This window comes from Pelobates fuscus, chromosome 6 (genome assembly GCF_036172605.1).
Source record: "Pelobates fuscus isolate aPelFus1 chromosome 6, aPelFus1.pri, whole genome shotgun sequence".
Classification (NCBI taxonomy): Eukaryota; Metazoa; Chordata; class Amphibia; order Anura; family Pelobatidae; genus Pelobates; species Pelobates fuscus.
Window position 1 is genome coordinate 247,784,701 of NC_086322.1, and position 27,471 is coordinate 247,812,171.

Here is a 27,471-nt window from a genome sequence, read left to right on the forward strand (position 1 = left end):
TTATAGGTAAGTACTGCTAGGTCGACGTTTCAGCTCCCGGTCGGAGCTTTCATCAGGACACCAAAGGCCTTTGGTGTGTCATGCCTCAACTACCGGTAATTCCTTGTCTATTCCGGGTTGACGGAGTTTAGCCACACCCCTTCTCTGACGCGGTCTCCCCCACGCTACATAATGCGACCGTGCCAGATACAAGACGCTGGATTATTGAACAGCGTTACCACGATATCAACCCGGCTAAAAGTTTCTCTGCGACCTCTACTTGTGTACCGAACCGGACTGGAATTCTACTTACCCTCCTTCTCCTCTCCTCGACCACGGCTAGTATCTGGACTTTCCTCATCCTGTCTGAGAAACAAACCTCCCCGGAGGAGAACTCCGGAAACCTGACTTTTCACCCTTTGGAAGCTAAGTCAATTGTTATATCTGTGATAAGAGCTTACCTTCTCTCAAAACCGCTAAGCATTCCTGCCATAGTCTGCTCTCAAGTTTGCCAAGCATTTCTACTACAGCCTGCTCTTAAGTCCGTTAAGCATTCAGGTTACAGCTGCTCCCAGGCCTGCTATCTCTAACTCCAAATCGAATCACTCCTGTTACAACTTCATTTCTAACTTCCTTCATGTGCTAGATTGCATGTATATCAGAAGCTGCTTACTCCAATTAAACCAACAGCGAAGTAATTAAAGATACAGTACCTAGGGGCGTGGCCTAACCTCGGAAGAAGATGGACCCATCCGTGGCCTCTATATTCCGCATGCTGTCGGAACACCGGAGAGCTACCTCCTCACAGGCAGACAAGGAGTCCGGCTCAGACACAGAGAGCCTGCACACGATAACAGATCCGGCGGCCCCCATTACCATCGGGGTACTGCGGGACATGCTACACCAGGCGACCACAGACATTAAGGCCCATGTAGCCGCCGAGATAGGACGGCATGTAGCAGGCCTGAAGGCAGACATAGTAGGCCTCAACGCCCGCACAGATCAGGTAGAAACCCGGCTCACATCACACCAAGCCACCATCACAAATCACACCCAGGATATAGCATATCTATACGGCCACATGTCAGCCCTGGAGGATGGTCTGGAAGACCTAAACAATAGGTCCAGAGGGAATAACATTAGAATCCGAGGCCTACCTGAAACTGTCACCATGGAACAACTAGTACCAACACTTAAAAACATTTTTAAAGCAATAGCCCCTGAACTCACACCTCAAGAGCTGGAAATGGACAGGGCCCATAGAGCCCGCCGCCCACAAAATTTAGGCGCATCCACCCCAAGAGATGTGATCACTCGCATACCTGCCAAAGATAGGGTACATTGACGTTGTGGCAGGCTTATGCAATGTATGATCATATAATGTACCTAAATCCCCATTATTTTTTTTAGGTGTTTTTGAAAAAACTTTTAAAAACTAATAAAATATGTCAACATTGAAGTTGCTGTTTAGTAGATAGGAGAGTGCGCTGGATCTTGTATATTGTTTATTGTATAATATGGCCCCCAGCAGCACCCCATTTAAGCATGTTTAGGTGAGTGCAACCATCCCCCCAAGTTTCACATGTTTAAGGCCGTTAGGCCTGTATTTGTGGGAGGAGTTAAGCGTTCCTATATAAACGCTACTCCCCCCCCCTTCCTACTTTGCCGTACGCACGCTGTTCACCTGGCCTGCTCGCTTCCCTCTCGTCAACAGAACTTTCGGTTCCTCAACAGCGCTTCCGGTCCCGACATTCCTCGCTGCTTTCCCGCTAGCCTTCATTCGCACGGACGCTCAAAACCTCAAACTAACGAACGCAGGTAATCGGTGAGAATAACCACGTTCGGCTATTCTCACCGTTCAGCACCGTTCAATTTACGTTCACTCAACATACGATACAGCAATTACAGGAATCATTCATTTCATTATATATTAATTCATTCGTTCAATTGGGTATATGGTTATGCTCAAGCAGGTTCCGTTTTACAATTCACCCGTACATTAGTACATTTCGTTGTATATTTAGCTTGAATGTATGTAGGTTGTTTTTATACACATGCGATTAATGTTTAAAATAACAAGTAACTAACTCTACTCAAGTTAGTTACATCGCTATCACCCTGTGCCAAGTATATGCAAAACCTGCAGTCTGTTCCCCATATTCACTGCCCCCATAACAGAATTCCATGTCCCTTTCAAGAAGTCATGCTCCCTGTATAGAGACTTTGCTTGTTTGGAATTGAGATAAATGACGAGAGTTGTGTCCTCTGCCAATGCAGGTAATGCAGGCTGTTTAGCAGGTGCATAAATTGCTTTATTGCATCCTGGGAAGGTTTATTAATGCCATATGCTTATTTACTAACAGAATGGAACTCAAATAAACCTAATAATTAAACACAATCCCCAGAGGCAAGGAAGCCTGCAATCATTCTACAATGTGCAGCTTTGTTTATTTATAATATTTATTTTCATTTATTTTCTATTCAAAACCCTAGATATTCCATTGCATTAAATTGTAAGCAAAACAAAAATGCAGTGTTTGCAAATCCTTTAACCCCTGGAGGGCCAATAAGGTGCCAGGGAAATCTGACTTTCTGCTGGCTCTCAGGAGGCATATGTTCATTCATACTCGCTATCCGTAACAATCGTTTTGTTACTCTCTACCTTGGTAATTTCACCCTCCTCTCTCTGTCGGATACTACCACGCTTTCTTGGCACAACGCCTCATACATCTCCCTTCAGGAAAAGGGTCTAAGTATACTGTACTATCTGCTACATCTCCAAGAACTGCGCTATACTGCATGTAATTTTCTTTCTATCCTCTCCATCGACCACAGTTCCTTTCCTCTTCTTTCTTCCTCCTTCCCCCCCCTTTTTTCTCTTTCTCCGACTGGGAATCTCCAGGTACCTATCACAAACCACTACTTGGGTTCTCCAAACGTGTTGCGTTATCCCCTTATCAAGCCCCCGTCTAGGGTCAGAGAACTGGCTATCTAGGGTTAAGAGCTGACCTTAGTGGTACAACGTAGCTGGTACCGCGAGGCCAACCCCCCAATCTCAACACAGAGATTTCACCCTCGGTCCAAATCATAGTTAGAGCCTCGCATTCACCCACCTATCGGGTTTATAGTTGGGGCCTCACCTGACACGGCCACACGTTTTGGATCTTTTACTGTCACCGAGAGGCCGCCACCCCGCCACCACACTAGTGGCTTGAGCCCCACGCCCAAATCATAGGTGGAGCCTCTCACCAGCCGCTTGGCAACTAGCAGGGCCTCACTTGTCACGGGGTAGAGAGCTTTTCGCTTCGGCCCTAGTTAGCCAGCAAGTTCTATATTGCTTAACCGTATTGTTGTTCATCAGTTCCTTTTTGTTGTGATATTCTTTTTCAGTATGTCCTAAAAGGCAACATCGGACAAGGACCATCCCTCCCTAACGCAACCACCGAGCTGACCACTGTCGATTCTGTCTTGGCGTCCAGCTCACAAGGAGGAATCTCAGACATTACAGGAGACCTAAACTCCATTCTGGCTACGCTTCAGACCTTCAATAATAGTCTGTATAACTTAGAGAACACCAGCCCGGCTCAGTTAGGCCGCCTGCATGGCGGTCCGCAATATATTCAGTACAATCGTTCACCTTCTCCACCTTTGGGTAGATGGTTCACAGACTGACGGAAACAGGATTTGAAGGTCCTTCGGCATTGCAGTCCGGGCCAGGTAGAGGGAGTCAATAGAGCTCGAATTGGGTTTATGAGTTCATCCGCCTGGTTCCGACCAACTCCCAATTTGTACAGTTAAACCACTATCCTAGGTGGAAGCATCCACATAACTATTAGGGATTCCTGGTCAAGAGTCAATTGGCCTAGTACCTCACCCAACTTACAACACCCAATTCCTTGTCATCACGGTTACTTTCCGCATTTCATAATCTGCATTTTAACATCCTAATTCGGTCGCCCGGCTATTGGGACACGACAACAAGTGATCGCCTATAGCATTTTTCAATTGCACTAAGAATACGTACAACAGAACGTGACATTATTACAAGACTCAGTGGTACACAACGGTCACAGGTATACTGTACAATTGTAGTCTATTCTGCTTTTTGCCACCTTTTATCCAAACCTTCATACAACACGATCGCACTATACCGAACTGACATACAATAACACGTTCTGACAAGCCTTTCAAACCATACCCCGTCTTAAAATATCAAAAGATAATATTGGTTTATCACTCTACAGTAACGTACATCCACAGATGGGAATTGTGGGCAGTATCAGACACCCTAAACAGCATCTTCACCACACAACCAGGTCTTAAATCTATGTGCCTGCAACCGTACAAGGGTTCCGGAACCCTACAACTCCACGATCACAACTAATCAGACTGGCAAATCATGTCTCCTCAAGGAAGATTCAAGAAGGTATAAACACTACATCATGTCACGCCAACATTCAAACCAGGCAATCAAGACACTTGACATACTAATCATTTCCTAACTACTAAATACGGTTCTACATTCATACTCCTGGCATTAGAGTAGGTTGGGACCACCGGCTCCTATTTAGCACATCCTTTCAATAAGCACGGCATCCAGTAGCAGTATGCCGGTACACATAATTAGAGTCACTAGAATCATCTACATTATACAGGAACATTCCTAACGGATAAGAAGTAATTCAAACTGATTTTATATGATAATTATAGTGCAATAAGTGTGTTTTCTTGCATTTCCTTTTGCCCTCTTTTACAGGCCTACCCCCTACGTCGGTTCCGGCACACCACACCGACTTAATTCCAATCACAAGGTATTTCTCTATACGATATTAACCGACCACAAGTTTAAGGCCATTAGGCCTGTATTTGTGGGAGGAGTTAAGCGTTCCTATATAAACGCTACTCCCCCCCTTCCTACCTTGCCGTACGCACGCTGTTCACCCCACCCACCTCTCCCTCTTATACAATTCATTCAGGGAGGCCCTCTTTTACAGGCCTACCCCCTACGTCGGTTCCGGCACACCACACCGACTTAATTCCAATCACAAGGTATTTCACTATACGATATTAACCGACCACAAATATATATATATATATTTGGGAGTCTAGCCAACTCCTTGGTTTTGCACCCCTCCCTGTTACAGGTGCCTCATCTCAGGTCCCTATTTATCCTTGTACTGCAGAGAGCCTCAGATGGAATTTTTTCCCAAGTAAGTGGTTAATCTCATAAGAGCAGACATTAGACTGTGAGAGTAGGACCTGCCAAAGATGGGGCACATTGACGTTGTGGCAGGCTTATGCAATGTATGATCATATAATGTAACTAAATCCCCATTATTTTTTTTGCCTAGATTAGGTGTTTTTGAAAAAACTTTTAAAAACTAATAAAATCTGTCAACATTGAAGTTGCTGTTTAGTAGATACGAGAGTGCGCTGGATCTTGTGTATTGTTTATTATATATATATATATATATATATATATATATATATATATATAATGGAAAGTGACCACAAGCTTAAAAAAATACAACACGCGTTTTGGCGTGATAATACACCGCCCTCAGGAGGCAAACCGTGTATCATCACGCTGAAACGCGCGTTGGTTTTTTTTCACGGGTCCCTCCGTTATGGAGCACCTTATCACTATGCACGCACTTTTTGCACTTTATTTATTTTAAAGGACCACTCTAGTGCCAGGAAAACATACTCGTTTTCCTGGCACTAGAGTGCCCTGAGGGTGCCCCCACCCTCAGGGTCCCCCTCCCGCCCGGCTCTGGAAAGGGGAAAAGGGGTAAAACTTACCTTTTTCCAGAGCTCTCCTCCTCCTCTCTGCCTCCTCTCCGCCCCGTCGGCTGAATGCGCACGCGCGGCAAGAGCTGCGCGCGCATTCAGCCGGTCGCATAGGAAAGCATTTACAATGCTTTCCTATGGACGCTTGCGTGCTCTCACTGTGATTTTCACAGTGAGAATCACGCAAGCGCCTCTAGCGGCTGTCAATGAGACAGCCACTAGAGGATTAGGGGGAAGGCTTAACCAATTTATAAACATAGCAGTTTCTCTGAAACTGCTATGTTTATAAAAAAATGGGTTAACCCTAGCTGGACCTGGCACCCAGACCACTTCATTAAGCTGAAGTGGTCTGGGTGTCTAGAGTGGTCCTTTAAGTATTTTTTTTTTGTTTTTAATACTTAGACAGCGATTGAGAACTTGAGGGAATTACCCTAGATGGAGTATAAGCATAGAACACCCATGAAGGTAGTTACAGGAGATTTAGGGTCTAGAGACTAGGGACACCTTTACCAGATACCTCTAGTATTTATAGAGAGGTGGAGTCATTTGTATATATCCCTATCGCCTATCTCCTTGTATATACCCTTACCTTATGGTATTTATTACTGTGCTTATTTCTCACTGTTTAGCATATCTCTCACTATTCCTTTGTGTTTTGACTTTTGCCTTTGGATGATTACACTATGCCAGGGATAGGCAACCTTCGGCTCTCCAGATGTTGTGGACTACACCTCCCATGATGCTTTGCCAGCATTATGTGTGTAAGAGCATTATGGGGGATGTAGTCCACAACATCTGGCGAGTCGAAGGTTGCCTATCCCTGCACTAGGCTCTGTTGTAGCCAGTTTGCTATACATTTCCATGTTAGTTCTCATATCGTTACATTTGTATCCTGTGGAGTTAATGTGGCATGCTTAGTTACCAATCATTAGTTATTGAGCATATCACTCGGTATTTAGACAGCTATTTGAGAATTTAAGGGATTTTTTTTCCTAAACTGAATTAAAGCATAGAATATCCATGAAGGTTTTTACATGAGACTGAAGGTCTAGAGACAAGGGATACCCTTGCCACAGACCTCTGATAACCCTAGAGAGATGGATTTAATTGGTTATATCCCTATTATTTATCTCTCTGTATATACCCTTCATTTTATATATTTTTTTCCTGTGTGCTTTTTTCTCACCATTTAGCATATCTCTCACTATTGCTTTTACGTTTTAGTTTTTGCTTCTGGAAGATCACACTAGGCTCTGTCATAACCAGTGCTGTATATACTTCCATGAGGGCTTAAACAAATAAAGGGGGGGATTGCTACCTCTTCAGTTAATTCTCGTACTGCCTATCCATACCCGTTTGGAACTAGTGTGGTATGCTTTATTATTGACTATTTATTATTGAGCATCTCACTCAGGGCTGTTCCCCCTCCTATCAGAGTACACTGTTTAATTCGTTTTTTTATTCTTTATTTTGTTTGTGCAGAGATAAAACATGCAATTTGCACTGCCACAATAGCTGGTGCAGATCGATTGGCATTCACATATGTTTACATGGCATCAGAGACATTGCACTTTTTTTTTAAGCGAAAAAACAAACAGGTTTACATCGTATACTTCCTAACCACCTAGAAGGAACATTCGCTTTGCCCACAGATTGATAGCTTGGTTTAAGGAAAGGTAGGGGTAAAGGTCATGCTAAAACATCGCTTTATAGAATTGAGTCGAGGATATATGGCTTTGTGCCTAGTGCGTTGAAACAAGAAAAGGAAAACAGAACAAGTTTGATAAACAACCAAGAGTTAATACACGAGATGGTAGCAGTATTTAAACTAATGGCATGCTTGATAACATGGATTAAACGTAGTAGATGCGCCAATAATTCACACCTAAGTTGATTTTGCTTAGATAGATATAACAGGCTTGGTCTAGGCTTGGTTCATGTGTATAAAACTTTTATAGCTGAGCTATATATGCTTAGCTAAGTAGTTACTAATGGATCATATGATTAGTAAGTTACAGGCTATGTTAAACAACGTTAGGTGTAAATTTCTCCACACTGCTTTAAATTAACCACCAGGGGGCAGCGAGTCACTAAGCTTGCCGGATAATGCATATATTCAGGCTTAGACAGTTGTAAATACTTGCCCTGCGGTGATAAATTCAACTGTATTAAAAGCATAAATGATATTAAAAAGTCAATGCAAAACTTAAGTATATACAGTGCTCTGCAGGATTTTCATTCTACATGGTTAGCATCCGCTTAGTTACTTCTGCAGCTGCGCTGGGTTGGCTGGTGTGTCAGCCATCTCCAGGTCGCTTGTGTTTCCCGCTGGTTGCTAGAGTGCTTCGGTGCTTGCTGGCCATAGGTGTGTTCGCTTTTATGCTTCTGACAGAATCAGCCTTGGGTACAAGATGAAGCCTGCGTGCTGTGCCCGCTGCTCCTCTCTGTGTGAGCAGAGTGAGTGTCCAGGTAAAGTCCCCCTTGGTCCGCCGGTAACACAGGGAGTTGTAGCTTCTGCTTAGATAGATGGGAGCTCATTCTCCGGCTTGTAATTTGGATTTTGCCATGTGGTCCTTGTTTAATCCTTTTGCCGCTCAGATGGTAAAAGCGGTCACTGCCTCTCCGGTGGGGTCCGGGATAACCCCCCCGGCCCACGGGGGGGGCAGGGCCGTCAGTAGGCGTGCGAGATGTCCCGCCGGACTAAGCACGGGAGATCGGCCGTTTCGCCCGCCAGAGCCTCACGGCAGGCCTCAATCCCAGCCGCCCAGCAGTCTGCTCTGCCGGTAGGACGGGGGCTGATATTGGCACCGTGGGTGATTTTTTTGTGTCCTCTTCGCCTTCATGTAGCCACTGATCGCCAATATCGGGGAAAAAAGGTAATTTTTGCCTGATTGTGATAGTTTCATAGAGGAGCCGAGGTGCCCCACGTCCATCCCACTCGGCGGTCAGGCCCTGCCCCCGTCCTAATACTTTTTAGAGTTGCTAATAAAGTTGTTTTGTTAGTTATTATTTTCTCCTTTAGGATCTTATTGGAGTGAATTGGAAATTTAACCTTGGTTCTCTACTATTTATTGTAGGGTAAACCCCTACTTTTCCTGTCTAGGTGACTTTTTTTGTGAGTAAGGTCCCCTTCTTTTCTTTAAAAAAAAAATATATATATTTATTTTTTTATTTTTTTTAAAGAAAAGAAGGGGTGTGGTCAAGGAGATATATATATATATATATATATATATATATATATATATATTTCAGGACAGCAAAGATGAACGTAATTTCTGAAATATGGTATGTCATGTTTCATAATCAAGCCCAAGTACCTGAATTTATGTAAGAAAAAAAAATGAAATGTAAGAAAAAATGAAAAAAAAAAATGAAATGTAAGAAAAAATGAATCTAATTAAAACGGATAAATCATAATTACCAGCATTTAAAAAAACAATACAAAAACTGTGATTTTTAAATCTATGTTTAAAAAAAAAAAAAAAAAATAGATAAATGAGATTTCTCTCTTTCACTCATTTTACCTTCTGTCTCATCCCTTCTCCCTCACTCTTTTCTTGGTAGGGAATTGTGTTTTGTTGTATAATATTAAATAAAAAATGGAGTCACGAGACAAAATGGCAGTATTATAACATGAACCAAGATCACTGTTTAAATTTTTTTTATGTTACATCATGGATGGTGCACATAGAAGTTGAGTTTGTTAAAAACTGTATACACTGATGTAAAACATACACCTTTGAATGATTGTAATGCTATTAAATATACATCCAGACTGCTTGTTTACCTGTACTCTTAACTAAAGAATAATAAATAAAAAAAATAAAAAAATAGGTTATTGATAACGCAATTTCATGCTTTAAAAAAACAACAATAAAAATAGGGTAAAATAATCAGAGATCATTATTACAGGCATATACAGCACATTGCTTTAGGGTGTGCACCTAGGGAAAATTACATTTCCTAGAAATGTAAACTTTCCTAGAATTGTTTTTTTTTTTTTTTTTAAATAGTCATGCAAAGTGTTCAAAGAAGAAAAATAAGGTACATGGAGTACAATTTGGCACTGCAGTAGGGTGTGCCTGAACACATCTAGTTATGTTTTAGGTTGGTTTTTTTTACGTGCATAAGGTACATTAAGAACATTTGCATAATATCAGAAAGGTAATCAAGGTACATATTTCTTGTAGGACTTTTGCAAGATAGACTGCACTTTTATTTTTTTTAAGAACTAATGAGACACAGTGTTAGCAGAATATAAGCAATAGGATTACAATGATATAACACAAGCACTGTGTGCTAAGGTAACAGTTGATCAACACAATGCTATTTTGATTAGTAAGATACAAGATGAATAACCAAGATATATAATCAGTAACCAAGATTTATTAACTATGGCTAAGTGAGATAGGACTGAACACTGATATGTGAACAACCCTACAGATCATAATAAAGAGAGATGGGCTGCAGAGACATTATGCTTGGGTTGGAAATCTCAGGGGAGACTGCATTGGTAAGAGCCTCTGGGTTAGGTAAGGTAATCAGCCGATGCCCCTTTTATGAGGCAGAGTTGCCAGGTGCTGCAGATGGGTACCGCTTCCGGGCGTACCGGAGAAACAGCCTGTGAGGGCTCTGTGTTAATACCATTATATTGGACCAAGCGTGTTCCCCAGTACTGCGCGAGGCCCCAGTACTGCTGGGGGGGGGGGGCGGGGGTCAGGGCAAGGCACGGGTCGATTCCGGCTCTTCTCACCTGCATGATGTTTGAGCCGTCTCCTCTGCTGGGCGCATATGCGGTGAGTATGTCGGGGGTTCCCACTCCAACCACAGCAGCTTTTCGAAGGTACAGGAGGGCTCCTTTCCCGCCCACAGCATTTTTTCTTGGGACCCCTCGGTATTTCCTCCCTCGGTGGGAGGTGAGTAAGAGTGTGGGTGTTCCTCTTGGCAAGATCAGCACCTGTGAGCCTGTGGACAGGGTCTGCTTGTTGCCTTAGTCGCTCCCAAAAGGCTTCACAATTTTTGTCGAATGCTGCCAAGAAGCTTAGACCTCACATGTTTCACAGGGTCATGTTCCGGCACCATTTTGAGAGCCATAGTTAGGCCCGTATATTTTGGCGGGGTACACGTAGGTCAATCCCAGACAGTGGCGTCTCTAGGATTTATTTTTAGGGGGGGCACATGGTGGGCCAGGGACAAAAGTAGGGGGCACATTCAACCCCGCCCTCGCCTCAGTTTGACCCCGCCCCTGCCGCATGTTAAGCCCCGTCCCCGACACGATGTTTTTTTTTTTTTTTTTTATAATCCCTGGTGGAGGATTCATTATTTTCCACCAGGGATTATTAAAAAACCAAACACATTTCCTTTGATATAGTGCCATAGTTGCCAACATTTGGAAAACAATTTCAAGGACATTTTGCAGCACAGCTATCAATTACTGTCTGTGTATAAAATCCCTGGACAGTCAGTGCTCTCTGTATAATACAGAGTTGTGTGTATAATAAATTGGGACAGTCAGTGCTCCCTGTACAGTGCTGCTCTCTGTATAATACATGGCTGTGTGTATAATATGCCAGGACAGTCAGTGCTCTCTGTATAGTGCTGCTCTCTGTATAATGCAGGTCTGTTTGTGTATAATATCCCAAGACAGAGAGCAGCACTATACAGGAACACTGACTATCCCGGGATATTATACACACACAGATCTGTATTATACAGAGAACAGCACTATAGTATTATACAGATAGCTGAGCATATACCCCATGTCCCAATCTCCAGACTACTAGTACCTGTCAACAGCAGCTCCCAGACGCGTGTAACAGAGCTAAAGTGTGCGGCAGCTCACACAGATGATTCAGCGGTAAAGCGCACTCGCTGGCAGAGCCAAACTGAGAATCCAAAGCAGCCCTGGAAAAAAATGTATGCCATTTCTACAAGTCAATATGTATATTTTGTACAGTAAGCACACTAGCTCACTGACAAATAGGCTTACTGACAGACAAACTCATTTGTATAAACACAAAGCTCACTACAAAGAAGTTCAGGGACACACACAAGCTCACTAAAGACAAGCTCACTGACACACGCATGCTCACTAAATAGAAGCTCACTGACACACACAAGCAGTACCATCTTAATAGCGTTAAGGGCCCCTGGGCAAAGCAGTGCACAGGGGCCCTTCCTACACAACACTACGGAATCTGTTGGCGCTATATAAATGGCAATAATAAATAATAATAACGATAATAATAATAATAACAACAACGCACAGGAATAACATTTTTAATTATTGATAAACTGCTGAGTACATACACACAGTACACTGAATACGAACACCGAGAGACTGCTGAACACACACACACACAGATTTCTGAATGCACACAGACTCCTGAATGCACACAGGCATTGCTGAATGCACACAGGCTGATTTATACATGTACACACAGACTGCTGAGTCCATACACACACACAGACACACACACAGACTGATGAGTCCATACACACACACAGACTGCTGAGTCCATACACACAGACACACACACACAGAGACTGCTGAGTCCATATACACATACATACTGCTGATTCCATATACACACACAGACTGCTGATTTCATACACACACACACAGACATACAGACTGCTGAGTCCACACACACACACACATACACACACACAGACTGCTGAGTCCATATACACTCACAGACTGCTGATTCCATACACACACACAGAGACTGCTGAGTCCATACACACACACAGACTGCTGAATCCATACACACACACACACACACACAGACACACACACACACACAAACTGCTGAGTCCATACACACACGCAGACTGCTGAATCCATACACACACACACAGACTGCTGAGTCCACACACACATACACACTGTTGAGTCCATACACACACACACACACACACAGACTGCTGAGTCCATACACCCACAGACACACAGACTGCTGAGTCCATACACATGCACAGACTGCTGAGTCCATTCACATGCAGAGACTGCTGAGTCCATACACACACACATTGCTGAGTCCTTACACACACACAGACTGCTGAGTCCATATACACACACACACAGACTGATGAGTCCATACACACACACACAGACACACACACAGACTGCTGAGAAGGGCTGCCATCAGAAATTTTAGGGCCCCTGACACAGCTCAAGGGCCCCTGGGGCCAGCCCTGAGTCTGCCCACAAGGATTAAGTGTGTGTATAGTGGATGTAGAATGTGTGTCATGGATGCAGTGTGTATAGTGGATGAAGAATGTGTATTCCCAAGAAGGAGAACAGCGAGGATCTTCTTCTTTCTGACCAAGCACCTACAGATTCCTCACTCTCCATAGGAGCATCACCGAGATAAGACATTATCTTATATTTTGGACTTATTGCTATTTCTAGTTTCGATTGATTTACCCCGGCGCAGCCTTTTTTACTATTTCTCTTTTTCTCCATTATCTCCTAAGGGTATTTGAGGGATTCCCTTATAAGGTTGCTGCCTACTGTGTTATCTAGCGCTTACTCTCCTCCCCTGTTTTAACCTATCTCTAGGGGTCCCCTTTTCTTTCTATGATTCACATCATATACCTTAACTCCCAAAGTCTCTCCTGTTTCAATGCCCCTTCCCAGTCCTGTGGTAACTCCGAATAGGCTTTCTTACCACAGATCCAGTACAAATTTGCTGGGGCTTTCCAACTAGATATGGTAGATAGGTCTTCATCTACCTTTAAATTGGTATAACTTGCAAACGGGCTAGGTGGTTCTGAGACATTTGAAGCTGACCACCAAGTTGTATTATTTGTATCATCATTATAAGCTTTTTGCCCTAGACAAGTCAATTCTCATACAGATGTATTAAACATTATTCATTTCCTTGCTATGCAAACATAACCTGAAGAATGTACGGTTTCTAGTATTGTCTTATTTATTAGGGTCCCCTGTGAGTCTCCATTCCGAAGGGTCAACCAAATTGTACGGGGTTGATACTCTGGACTAAAACACTTAGGTTCTCCTACTCCTAAATGGCATACACTTTAATCTATACCTAAGTATCTACACCTAGATACATATCCTTTACACTCATATTGTGAATGCCAAATAAGGGTCTGGGAAATATGATTACCTGTTTTGGTGGTCTTAATGCAAACCTCACAGCCAGGTGTGTTGGTACCTCTACCTTCCTGAATAATTAAAAACACAAATATACACATTATCAAATACATTTCTCCTGACATCCTTGTCCTAATTCTTCGTCCGTGCGATGGCACCTCAGCTTCCAGGATGTAAGGGCTGCAAGGAATGGAGTCCTTCAAGTCCTCTCTTCCCTTCACAGAGGTCCCTTCAAGACACTCTGGCTATGTAACGTGGGTAGGTGGTCACGCTTTATTATGGCCGTCAAAACACCTACTTGCTGATCTCTTTAATTACGCTTGAAGTCCCAATATCTCCTTGTCACTCCGACTAGTTGTGCGCTTTAACCGGATCTTGCAGAGATTCTCTGGATCTTGTATAGCTTGCCAATAATCTACTGCTGCTGGTTTAACCCTGGAGTGATGAATCCACAGAGTCACTTCAGCCACCTTTGTAGCTGTAGGGGTAGACAAAAGAACAACATAAGGACCCCTCCACTTAGGCCCCAACGGTACACTGTTCCACTCCTTTATCCAAACTTGATCTCCTGGATGATAACAATGGACAGGTGGATAAATATTCACAGGTTATCTATCTTGTACCCATTTCTGTACCTCCTCCATAGTTTTACCCAACTCTACAACCTGCTGCCAGGTAATTCCTTCTCCCAACTGACTCAAATCCCCCCTTAAGTTACCAAGTACGGGAGGTGGACGCCCATACATAATTTCAAAAGGTGAGAGACCCATCCTTCTGGTAGGTGTACTACGAATGCGCAACAGAGCTATTGGCAAAAGAACATTCCACTTAAGTTGAGTCTCTTGACACATCTTTGCCAATTGGTTCTTAATAGTTCTGTTAATCCTTGCCACTTTCCCAGAACTCTGAGGTCTATATGCCGTATGAAGTTTCCACTTAATACCAAGCATATGAGTCAGTTGTTGTAGGCACTGGTGGACAAAGGCTGGACCATTATCCGATCCTATAGAACATGGTAGTCCATATCGGGGTATTATTTCTCGCAACAGGAATTGCACAACTTCTCCTGCTTTCTCTGTATGAGTGGGACATGCTTCTACCCAACCTGAGTAGGTACACACAACTACTAGTAGGTAGCGATGTCCGCCGGATTTAGGCATTACCGTATAGTCTATTTGGAGATCGGACATAGGGAGTCCTCCCATATACTGGACTCCCTGTGGTTTTACTGGACCTTGCCTTGCGTTGTTCTTGGCACATATCACACATCTTCGTACAATGGCTTGAGTCAAGTTGGACAATCTTGGTATGTAGAAATGCTTCCCAAGACATTCTTCCATACTATCTCTTCCGGAATGTGTCCCTTTATGATAATTCTGGACAATTTCTACAGCTAGCCATGCTGGAATAACTATTCTTCCATCTTCTAACTGATACCAATTGTTCTCCAGGTACTTCCCAGCTTCAGTCTTTAACCACTCTTCTTATTGAGCTGTATAAACTGGAGTCCATTGAGAAAGAGGGGTCGGTATAAGAGCAGCTATATGTTCCACATACTCCTGTTTTCCTGATTCAGAGGCACACTTGGCTGCATTATCTGCCATCCGATTTCCTTTTGTTACATCACCATCACCTTTCAGATGCGCTCGACAATGTATGATACCAACTTCTTTCGGTTCCCACACGGCTTCCAATAGTTGTAATATCTCAGCTGCGTACTTGATTTCTTTACCCTCTGAGTTCAGTAGTCCTCTTTCTTTATACAAGGCTCCGTGGGCATGAGTGGTCAAAAATGCATACTTTGAGTCCGTGTAGATGTTTACCCTCAAACCTTCAGCCAATTGTAACGCTTGTGGGAGTGCGATTAGTTCTGCCTTCTGTGCCGATGTTCCTTTTAACAATGGCCGAGCTTCTATCACCTTATCTATGGTTGTCACTGCATATCCTGCATAGCGAATCCCTTCTTTCACATAACTACTGCCGTCCGTATAGTACTGGCCATCAGGGTTCTGGATGGGAAAATCACAAAGGTCCGGTCTACTTGAGAACACTTCATCCATCACCTCCAGGCAATCATGTTGACTCTCAGTAGGTTGTGGCAAAAGGGTAGCTGGATTCAAGGTATTAACAGTCTCTAGATGCACTCTCGGGTTCTCACATAACATAGCTTGATACTTAGTCATGCAGCTATTACTAAACCAATGATTGCCTTTATAGTCTAGCAACGTCTGTACTGCGTGCGGGACTCGCACGTAGAGTTCCTGACCCAGAGTGAGCTTATCAGCTTCGGCTACCAGCAGGGTGGCGGCCGCTACGGCTCTTAGACAAGGTGGAAGACCACTGGCCACTGCATCCAGTTGTTTGGACATATATGCAACAGGTCGTTGCCATGATCCCAAGTATTGTGTCAATACTCCCACAGCCATTCTTCTTTGCTCGTGTACATATAAGTAGAATGGACGTGTATGATCAGGTAGACCTAATGCTGGGGCACTCATCAATGCCTTCTTCACATCTTCAAATGCCTTTTGCTGTTCGGGGGTCCACAGGAAGGGATCGTGTTCTGTACCTTTTATAGCCGCATAAAGAGGTTTCGCCAATATCGCATAACTGGGAATCCATATCCTACAGAAGCCTGCTGCCCCCAAGAACTCCCGCACTTGTCTTCTATTCTTGGGTATTGGTATTTGGCATACAGCTTCTTTTCTCTCTGGCCCCATTATCCTTTGACCTTCAGAGATATGGAATCCCAGATACTTTACAGTTGGCTGACACAACTGGGCTTTCTTCCTGGACACCTTGTATCCTGCCTTCCAAAAAATGTGTAGTAAATCATGTGTTGCTTGCTGACATATTTCTCTTGTAACTGCCGCTATCAACAAATCATCTACGTATTGTAATAGTGCACACTCTCCTGGGATGGACTTGAAATCCAGTAAGTCTTGACTTAAAGCTTATCCAAATAGGGTAGGTGAATTTTTAAACCCTTGGGGCAGTCTTGTCCAAGTCATCTGGCGTTTCGAGCCCGTTACAGCATTTTCCCATTGGAATGCAAAGATACACTGGCTTTCCGCAGCAATTCGAAGGCAAAAGAAGGCATCTTTGAGATCCAAAACTGTGAAGTAGGTAGCCCCGCCCGGAATTAAAGCAAGCAGGTTATATGTATTGGGCACAACTGGGTGTATACTTACTACCGCATCATTGACTGCTCTCAAGTCCTGCACAGGGCGATACTCATCTGTACCGGGCTTTTGAACAGGCAACAATGGGTTGTTCCAGGGGGAAGTACAGAATTTTAGGATACCATACCTTATGAACTTATCCCAATAAGATTGTATGTTCTTCTTGGCCTTTTGTGGAATGTGATATTGTCTCAGGCTCACTGGATAAACCCCAAGTTTTAGTTCGATACGAATTGGTGGGATATTGCGAGCAAGTCCTGGTGGGTTATTCTCTGCCCACACTCCTGGTATATTGAACAAGGATTCATCACTCTTAGGGTTTTGGCTAGTCAACACTGTATAAAGTCGCACTCTTCTTCCTTTGGTACAGATATTGTCATTATACCTGATGGTCCATTGAACTTCAAAGATGTTGTTCCGTTAGGCAGAAATGTTATCTGTGCTTGTAATTTCGACAACAAATCACGTCCTAGCAGTTGGACTGGACATTCAGGCATATAAAGGAACTGGTGTTTCACTACGTGGCCTCCCAATGTACAGAGTCTACTCCTTCCAGTTGCTCCTATTACGGTGATAGTTCTTCCTGAAGGAGGAGCGACTAGGTCAGTCACCACCGAATGTTCAGCACCAGTGTCAATCATGAAAGAACTAATTTTTCCCCCTATTGCTACATCGACCATAGGCTCCGCTCGGCCAAGGGGGATGGAGCCCGGTCGATATCAATAGTCTTCCATGACCGTGTCAGCCAAACCCACAAAGTCCCTATCCTCTCTCTCTCGGGGTCTCTGCGCTGCTGGGTAATACCTATTATTCACTTCCTCTATTATTCCCACTATTTCCTCCAGGACCTCCTCTACCTCTCGCTCTACCTCTATAATTACTGCTATATCCTGCCCTAGGTCTGTCTCTCTCATAGTGTTCCCTCCGTGGACACTCACTTCTCCAATGCTCTTCTTCCCTACAGTACGTGCATTGGTTCCTACTCAAAGGCTCCCCATTCCACTTATTCTCGCCTTTATCCGTTCCCCTATACGCTTCCTTTTCCCTTCTATCTACACCTGCGATAGCTACCGCTAGCATATCTGCATTCCTACACATCTTTCGCTCTTCCTCCTTCTTCGTCTCTGTCTCCCTATTCATATAAACCTTGTTTGCTATCTCCATTAGTTGGATTATAGACATCCCTACGAACCCTTCTAACTTCTGTAGCTTGCGCTTTATATCTCCGTAGGCTTGGCTGACAAAGGCAGAGTTAACCATTCGGGAATTCTCAGGAGCCTCTGGATTAAAGGGGGTATACAACCGGTATGCCTCCAATAATCGGTCATAAAAGGCACTGGGCGATTCATCACATTTCTGCAATACCTCAGCCGTCTTAGACATAGTAATCGTCTTTTTCCCTCCGGCTTTCATGCCAGCAATAATAGCGTCCCTGTATGCTTTTAAATGGGCCATATCTGCGCCATTGAAATTCCACTCCGGATCTGTATTTGGATAATGTGCTGCGGCCCATGCTGCCGGGTTGGCCTGGTTTTGTGTACGGGCCACTTCTTCCAGCGCTTTAATTGCCGCTTGGTTTATCCGTGTCCTTTCCTCATTGTTAAACAATGTCATAAGCAATTGCTGACAATCAGCCCAAGTGGTATTATGTGTCTGAACTATGGAGGTAAACAAATCCGTCATGGCTTGAGGCTTATCAGTGTATGAGGAGTTATGGGTCTTCCAGTTAAATAGATCAGTAGTAGTGAAGGGAACATAGACGAATACAGGATCAGCGTGTTGTAACTGGCCGTCACCGTTAATGTGTGTCGGGCCTGGTGTCAGTCGGAGAGGCATTTGATAATGTCGGGGTTGCAGGGGACAGGTCAGTTGTCGGGTTAGTATGGGACTTCGTTTAGAAACGTCAGTTAGGGGTTCTGGTCGAGGGGTAGTAAGACGAGGGGAAGGGGACGCTTTACTGAGGGGGAGGTCAGTGAGTAAAATATTCGAGGCAGGGCTAGGAGGAGCGTGACCAGGAACTAGAAATGGCGCCAAATCTGGGTAGGTGGAGTTAACAGAGGTAGGTACTGGAAGGGGAGGGTTTAAAACAAGTGGGCTGGGCTCTGAGCTAGAGGAGGGGGTAGGTGGGGACAACGGGGCAAGGGGAGTAGCGTTACAAACAGCACCTCCTCTTCCTCTTCCTGTAGAGGATCTCTGACTCAGGGGGCGTGACTCAGGGGACTCAGGAGGCGTGACTCAGGGGACTCAGGGGGCGTGTCCAAAATGGGCGTAATCACGGCCTTAGTGGACAAGCGAGTTCTGGCCACCATGAGGCGACATTGTTCCTCGTGGCATACCCGGATCCATTTTGGCAAGTCATTTACGGCCTGCTTCCAACAATCAATATACGGAAACTGGCCGTAAAGTTCAGGCCTACCTGATACATCCACGTGTACACGCTGTATCAGGTAGGCCAGATTAGGATCCAAACTGCCACGTGGTGGCCATGCAGCAACCAAAGTAGGCCATTCCCTACTACATAAAGTAGTCAGACGTGTTGGAGACATCTTTACCCCAAAATCATATACATTGTATCCCTTTTTAAAGTTTTTCAACATACATCCTAAGGGATCCATCACCGTTGAATCTGACGCACCCATACCAACAATGAAGCTTCGTCTCCAACAGAAACTAAACAAACACACTTCCAACGGTCACACCCGTTCCCTCGGCAACAGCACCACGTGGTATAGTTACTAAGCGAAACGCACACAACAAAACACTCAGGGAATTCCCGTACACACACAGCTGTTACACCAATCACTAAGTAACTATTACTGTGCCTTTTGGCGAAACTATACAGTCACCCACGCTATAATTCCCTATATCTGAATTACCCGTCTATAACACACCCCTGTAACATCGTCTTTACAAACAGTAGTTATAGTACGGTTAGCATTGGTTAGAGTACAATTTAAAGTCACAGTTCAATTAGTAGTGGTTATGGTGTTAAACATACAACATAGACGACAGTTATTAGTAGTTATTTACAATATCAGTAGTTTTATACATGGTTATGGTACCGTGCGCTATAATACAGTTACACACTATCCACAATCTCGCTAGACGGCAGAGCTCACGCTATCAAGCAAGATATACACGCTACTACAACAATCTTTAACACATTTACAATTCCCAACTAATCTATTGGCCAGTACCTTGATGGACTACCTAAAACTGTTTACATCCGTTTTGGTTAGCCACACTGCCCAAGCACCACATATAGCGAACTAGAGGGCGGAATTTACAACAGCACCCTCTTAGTCTATATACTCTATCAAAAGTCTAGTGGGTTCCAAATTTACACGCCTTCCCACTTAGCCAAGATAGGTTGAGATCTAGCGAACCGAATTTACACAGGCGCCGCTTAGTCCCTCCGACCTATCGAACGTAATATACACCCTAGAACGCTAGTCTAGACAAGACACCGATGTCCGGCTTGGGCTATTTACACAGAACCCAGCCTGACTCCAAACCAAAATTAAACGGGCTGACTACAGGGCGTTTAATTGAGCGGTGCGCCTTCGCTCCTTCCCTCCACTGGAGGGGGCAGATTCCATACACAAATAACCCCTTATGGGCCTACCGCACAATCGGTATCCAATACAACTAGTGGGTCCACCGTCTAAAACAGTGGTTGCCTTACCTCCTCGTTCCTGAACCTGGGTTCACACTCATCGACGGGGACACTCCAGCACTTACTACGTAGAGGCCGATGATCTCCTGGACAACAGACCAGTGGCGCCGAGACGAAGGGCGGTCCATGCAGAAGTTCAGGGGTGCAGCCGTAAAGAACGTGGGCAAAGATAGATCGTCTCACGCCTCTGCTTCTCAGCTACCGTTGAACGATGAGCTTCCCGGCCAATGCACCAAATGATACCAGAGAAACTGACGGAAGCCAAGCACAGAGAGATGGACACAGGTTTCTTCAGGAAGGAAGAGATTCTTTATTCGATTCACCGACCGGGACTCAGAGGGACTAATGTCACCAAAATACAACAAGATCTGAGCCCCGAACAATAGTGTAGGTCCCTTATATAGGTATATAACTCCACCCATAATCAGCTCCACCCACTCTTACCCAATCAACCGAACAAAGACTAACTTCCTGTTTGACCACATGGCTTGCCCAGCACAATGGAGGAGGGGAATACTATATCCTGTATTCTTGCACATGCTCCGTACACTACTGACTGTATCTTTGCCACATGGAACCAACCGACCGATACATCAGTATATGCACGTGCACATACCACGTGGCAATCTCGGCCTACTAAATTTATTTTTACCGAGATTCCATCACACTACTAGGCCGCAATATCGCTACTGTGGGTCATCTAGCAGGAAAAGCAGTGTCGGCTATCAAATGCTTAGAATCCTGGGTGAACTGTGAGTCAGCAGAGGTGTGTAAGACCAAATTTGAGGTGTTAGAGCTGTCAAAAAGGTCAATATTAACACGATTTCTCCCAGAACTCATGCGATGTGTGACTGTTCACTATGTTGGGCAAGCCCACCCAAACATTTAGTCTTTTATGCATGCACATGAATAAGTAAAAATATTCGAAGGAAGAAGAGAAAAAAAATGCTTCCAGGCAAAAGATGAACATATTTCTTGTCCTCTGTAGTCTGATTAGACTATGCAGTCCTGTAAACGTATGGAGATGTGAGCACAAGGGAAAGTATTGAGTGGTGTGTATGTAGCACCTATACACAAGAGTGTGGGATAAAGGCAGACCCGGGGAAGTAAATGGAAGCAGGACATTTATCTTGTGGTATTGTAAGTACTTAAATTCCTGGGATGGAGTATTCTAAAGAGCAGATTGGGCCAATACTCGATCTCACTTACATAATGTTTCCTAACATCCAGGCCAGGTTTTCTTGGTGCATTTTCACTTCATTATTTAAGGACTATTATGTACACGTGCAGCGGGCTGATGGGCGAAAAAGATGACTGAAGGAGCCTCAGAAGAAAGGGGAAGGAAGGAGTTACAAAGAATTTTTGCTGTGCTTTATAATTTGTTTAGTTGGAGCTAAAATGAGCAAAATTTGATTTGATTTATTTTCTGTGAGTTGCCATAATAAAAAGGAGGCTAAAAATATTTTGTATTTAAACTAAGGGTATGGATAAGTTTTCTTATCTCAGAGGACAATGCAATAAAAATATCCCAGACAACCATATTCCAGCAGGGTGAGTTTGTCGCAGGTGGTGAAGAATGCAATGCAGTGATGAAGCCCGGGGAAATATACCACTGCTAGCAAACTGGAGAATGTAGTGAAAACATTACTGCAAGCTGCTGCAACACAGCAACAGTCACAGCACAAAGCTATAACCGTACAGTAGCATGTTGCAGCCACACAATAAGAGCGTATTGCAGCCTTACAATAACTGGTACTTGCCAAACAGCTAACTCTGATGCCATGATACTATGGCAACTCAAGCTCAGGCCAATCATTTGCACAGAGAGGAGCAAGACCAGGACAATAAAATAATTCAACAGGAGATGCAGGTCTTATCTGAGAGACTGACTAAAGACCTTGTAGGAATGCACTCAGGGGCCAAGGTGATTTGTGAGTCATTATCTCCAAAATATGGCACCCACAGATGATGTTGAGGCCTAAGTACTGGCATTTGAATGTACTCCTGAAAGAGAAAGATGTCAAGCTTATTGGCTTTTCCTGAGTGGAGAACTCCAGAAAGCCTTCCATGATCTTTAACCAAAAGAGGCATGGGACTATCAAAAGTTGAAGGCAGAGATCCTAGCATGGCTTGGAGCAGGGCCACCATCCAGGGGTTCAGCTGTATGCACTTTAACACCCTCATAACGCCATCACATCCAAACGCCTCATTCACACTGTTAACTCTCTTCTTTGCCATGTTGCTGCTCCTCCTCCTACTAACTTGATCGATACAAACTTTGCAACTCACTTCCTCTATCAATGATCAGGAAAGAGACCTCTGTTCTCTTTCCTATCCATGCCAATACTTTCACCAACCCTGCACTCTCCTCTGTTTTATGCTCACTTGCATCTGCTACACTAGCAGTGGTTACTGCTCTGCTTCTGTCCTCTAGCCCCACCACTTGTTCCCTCGAATCTTATTCCTTGCATCTCACTCGCGTTCTGTCTCCTTCACTTTCTCTGCCATTCACTAAAATTGTCAATCTCTCCCTGTCCTCTGGTATATTTCCTTCAGCCTTCAAGCATGCAACCATCACACAGATTCTAAAAAAGCCCAGTCTAACTTCCCATCCAACTACCACCCTATCTCACTACTACTGTTTACCTCCAAGATCCTCAATAGAGTTGTGTTCACTAGATTGACTGACTTTCTTGAATCCAACTCACTGTTTGACCTGTTCAGTTGGAGTGTCCACAGAGCCAAGATGCTGTGAGACCTGATAACAGTGTTCTGGGTTCTAGGGAGACTGAGGTGTGTGATGTAGATCAAGAAGAAATTTGTATGTCTTGCTCCTAGAATCCCCAACTCTGGAAAAGGGTCTAGATGGGGGATGGACTATGTTAAAAAAATTGTATTGTTGTGATGAAACCGAGCATTTAGCTAAAGACTGGTGGTTTCTATAATTCATGTGTACAGTCTGTTTTCACAGCTTATTGTCAAAATCCCCAGACATGTCAGTTGAAGATAGAAGGGAAAGAAGAAAAAAGCACTGCTAGATTTTGGAAGTATTGTGACTCTAGTATCATAACATATTTAATACTTGAAAAGGAAATTCATGGGGGCAAACATAAATATCCCACAGATTTGGTTACTGTGGAAAGCCCCTGTGGTGTTACTACCTCCGAGTGGGTGTGGTGAGTAATTTGACTCATGATGTAGTGTTAGGGAGGGATTTCCCTCAATTGTTTGGATTTATGGGTGTAGTGGAGCTCCTCTATCTTAACTGGATATCTCAGATGAATTCGCTTTGTAGCTGGAAGAAACTGTTTAGTGTGTTTAGCTCTTGATTCATCATGAACACATGATTCTGGGAGTACAACTGATTTTTATTGTTAAGGCACAGTCTTACATACACGGACCTCCCTATTCAAGACAGAGGGATCCTGCCTTGGTGCCTCTGTGTCTGGGAGATAATTGAGTTAGCCCTCGCTTAAACAAATTATCTCCCGGATACAGAGGACACAACACAAAACACCCCCAAAAAACACATAAAAACTATCAGGAACCCCAACACAGTATACATCCCGAATAGGCAAAATGGTGCTCTGATCCATGGACAAATCGACACCGGGGTAAAGATTTGACCGGCTGCTAACAAGTTCAATGCCAAAAAGAGTTTTGGAACAAATGTCTCTTTGGTCAAATATCAGGAGCACCTGCTGACAAACAAGGGGGTATGCTCTCACGGAGTGATTGTTCCTCCAAATTTATTGTACCTCCCAGTTTATTGTACCTCCAATTAGCGCTCTCCTCACTGGTTGGAAAGTAAGGAAAAACAGAGGTTGTATTTGGCCGGGAAATGCAGTTAGATGGGGCAGAGTCGGAGTTGCACAGAATTGCTACCAGTTTTACAGAAGCTTCAACTGTCTAAGAGTTGTGCTAAGAGTTTTTCTTTTCTACTGTTGGTAATTATAAGGCATTTGATTAGTTAGCTACTTGCTATTGATTGCTGTTTAATTAGCTATTGTTTGCAAATAAGCAGAGGCCTACCCAGGTGTTAAACATTCCTAGTGGGTGGTGATTTTAGGAGTTATATAAGGGTTGTTGTCATTAGCTTGGCTAATAGAGCTTGGTTGCTTCATATAAGTGTTGCTTCTAAGTGTGTGGTTGGAGATATTCTGGGGAGTGCTGCTTCAAAGTTTGTGGTTGGAGATATTCTGGGGAGTGCTGCTTCAAAGTGTGTGGTTGGAGATATTCTGGAGATAACCTGGAGGTAATCTGAGGTATTCAGGAGGATAAATAAAAAGTTATGATTAGTTTAAATTAAATTATTCACCTCATTGAAATGGCAGACTTAGTTCAGTGTAATAGTTGCTATGCATTTGTTTCACGTTCCACATTTTGGAGGTTTGGTTGTTGTCTAATCTGTAGACAGTTGTCAGGGTACCTGAGGTCTCTACCTCCGAGAGAGGTAGAGACTTAGACGTTTATCCGTCCGGACGCCATGTTTCTCCTGTTCCTCGCGGTCGACCCGTTCACAGGGCCGGATTAAGAGCCCAGTGGGCCTGGTGCTGATAATTATGATGGGCATAATTACAAAATCTTATTGACCAAAAACAATAAAACAGTCCTACCTCCTAAGCGTCATGTATCTGATGGAGATGATGCTGTACGGAAACATATAGGATGCAACTATGAGAAAACACATACCCTTTGCTAATCTCATGCCTTCATCTTTCAAGTAAACCCATATCCCCTAACAGCAGTGTCCAGTAAAGCAGGAAGTCTATGGATGCGGTAAAAGGGTGGGCTACTGACACAAATCACATAACCAGAACGGCCGAAAGGGCGAACATACACAAAAAGGGGGAATGTCCCTATGTCTCCCAGTCCCTTAGTGTTTGTGTCCTCATGTCTCCCAGTGTCCCCATGTCACTAGGGGACATTGAGAGACATTGGGACACTGGGAGACATGGGGACACAGATACTAGGGAACACTGGGAGACCTGGGAAATCTGAGACTCTTGGGGACACTGGGTGACAGACACGGGGAGACTTGGGGCACTGAGACACTGATATATAGGGGACACTGGAGACTTGATAAAAACCTGGGTACAGGTCAAAATGTTGCGGTGTCCAATAAACCTGCTTAAAGCTATCACAGTGAGTGCCTGAGATTTTTTTCTTTTATACTAGGGGACACAGAGACACTACGGGCACAGAGACACTACGGGCACAGAGACACTATGGGCACTGAGAGACATGGGGCACTGAGACACTGATACATGGGGGACACTGATACATAGGGGACATTGGAGACTTGATAAAGACCTGGGTACAGGTCGAAACGTTGCGGTGTCCAATAAACCTGCCTTAATCTATCACAGTGAGTGCCTGAGATTTTTTCTTTTATACTAGGGGACACTGAGACACTAGGAGACATGGGGACACAGAGACATTGGGAGACTAGGGGACTTTGGGAGTCTAGGGAACACTGAGACACTAGGGACACTGGCACACTACAGACACTGAGAGACACCAGGGACACATGGGGATACTGAAATACTAGGGACACTGGCTGGGAGACATGGGGATACTGCCATGTCTCCTATGTCTCAAAGTCGCCCAGTGTCCCCATGTCTCCCTGTGTCTCCAAGCCTCTCAGTGTCCCCATGTCGCTCAGTGTCCCCTAGTGTTTGTATCCCCATGTCTCCCAGTGTCCCTTAGAGTATGTGTCCTCATGTCTCCCAGTGTCCTGATGTCACTAGGACACTAGGGGACACTTAGAGACATGGGGACACTGGGAGACATGGTGCCACTGAGACACTAGGGACAGTGGCTGGGAGACATGGGGACACAGACTAGGGGCCACTGGGAGACATGGGGCCACTGTGCCCCTAGTGTCTCAGGGTCATGGGCATCTGAATGGGGTGGTAAAGGGGGGTACTTGCCCCCCCCCCCCCCGTATTTTTCAGCTTGTGCTGCTATTTTTCGTTTTAGTGTGGGAATACAGTGCAATACCAGCGCTGGCCAGTAGGTGGCACTGTGAAGGAGTAGGAAGCTACAGCGTATCCCTGCCTCTCTCTCATGACTGAAACCGCAGGGGAGCAGCACATAGGCAGCCTACAGAGCAGGTAAGTGAGGGATGGGGGGTGGGGAAGACCGAATAGAGGAAGCTACAGCGTATCCCTGCCTCTCTCTCATGACTGAAACCGCAGGGGAGCAGCACAGAGGCAGCCTACAGAGCAGGTAAGTGAGGGATGGGGGGTGGGGGAGACTGAATAGAGGAAGGTAAAGTAGAAGGAGTAGAAAGGTTCTGCAAGGAAGCTACAGCGTATCCCTGCCTCTCTCTCATGACTGAAACCGCAGGGGAGCAGCACAGAGGCAGCCTATAGAGCAGGTAAGTGAGGGATGGGGGGTGGGGGAGACCGAATAGAGGAAGCTACAGCGTATCCCTGCCTCTCTCTCATGACTGAAACCGCAGGGGAGCAGCACAGAGGCAGCCTACAGAGCAGGTAAGTGAGGGATGGGGGTGGGGGAGACCGAATAGAGGAAGGTAAAGTAGAAGGAGTAGAAAGGTTCTGCAAGGAAGCTACAGCATATCCCTGCCTCTCTCTCATGACTGAAACCGCAGGGGAGCAGCACAGAGGCAGCCTACAGAGCAGGTAAGTGAGGGATGGGGGGTGGGGGAGACCGAATAGAGGAAGCTACAGCGTATCCCTGCCTCTCTCTCATGACTG